Raw genomic sequence first — 948 nt, 5'->3', positions numbered from 1 at the left:
TCCCTAAACATATATGTTATCTCAACCAAGAGAAAGACCCTATTTGTTAATAGATTATGAAGTAAAATTTTATTTCAGAATTGTTTTTAAAAACCCCAAATAAGTCATTTTGACCCAAGGGATACGAGAGGGTCCTGAAAGTGAAGACGATACAAGGGTTAAACCGTGGTGTCTGAACAACAATGCTGGATGATGGGTGTTTCTTGATTATAAAGTTTATTGTATCAAAGATTCAGTGTCAATTTACAAGCTCTGCAGAAGCTTGGAGAGTGGTAACCCAATGAACACACTCTACCTTCCAATACATTAGACCTACTTTATATAGGATATGTTAAGGTCACATGTTAGATAAGATATAGGATTTGCAACGTGGCGAACCAAAGATCATATCCAAGTTGTCATTTTTTAGCCCAAACATCACTTCCAAAGTTCACTCCAACTCATGACCAAAATACAATTTATCCACAGTGTTTAATAGGAACGGAACCTGATTCAAGTTGCAAATCATGAAATACTGAATCACAATCGACGGTGGCTCTGCAAAAATAGTCTCGGGAAGGAATTTGGTTTGGTGAAATATTTGCACCCCGCAAAAAGAAATACAATATTAAATGAAGTTCACACAATACAATAAAGTGAATTATTTAAATTAGCTGGATGCATGGTTAAATGTAATTTTGTGTATACTTCAAGAATCCCCACCCATCGGTCCTGAAACGTCCCAGATAGATAGTTAATTTTTTTATTTTATTATACTTTGTTAATCCCACAAGGGGAAACTACACTTTTCACTCTGCTGTTATTACACACAGGCCTGAATTACACACACGCTCAGGACCTACACATGCACTAATGGAGAGATGTCAGAGTGAGGGGGCTGCCCATTGAAAGGCGCCGCCAGCAGTTGGGAGTTAGGTGCCTTGCTCAAGAGCACCTTGGCAGTGCCCA

The 948-nt window shown here is 38.3% G+C and overlaps 1 protein-coding gene across 1 annotated transcript in view; it reads left to right on the top strand.

Moving 5' to 3' along the window:
* The window catches only part of fndc7rs1 (fibronectin type III domain containing 7, related sequence 1), a 26,697-nt gene that overhangs the window by 17,842 nt on the left and 7,907 nt on the right, over positions 1–948 (top strand). The window lies entirely within an intron of this gene.

The sequence above is a fragment of the Etheostoma spectabile genome, chromosome 12 (assembly GCF_008692095.1).
Source record: "Etheostoma spectabile isolate EspeVRDwgs_2016 chromosome 12, UIUC_Espe_1.0, whole genome shotgun sequence".
Classification (NCBI taxonomy): Eukaryota; Metazoa; Chordata; class Actinopteri; order Perciformes; family Percidae; genus Etheostoma; species Etheostoma spectabile.
The sequence above is the reverse complement of the archived record's forward strand: the minus strand, read 5'-3'. Positions and strand labels throughout refer to the sequence as shown.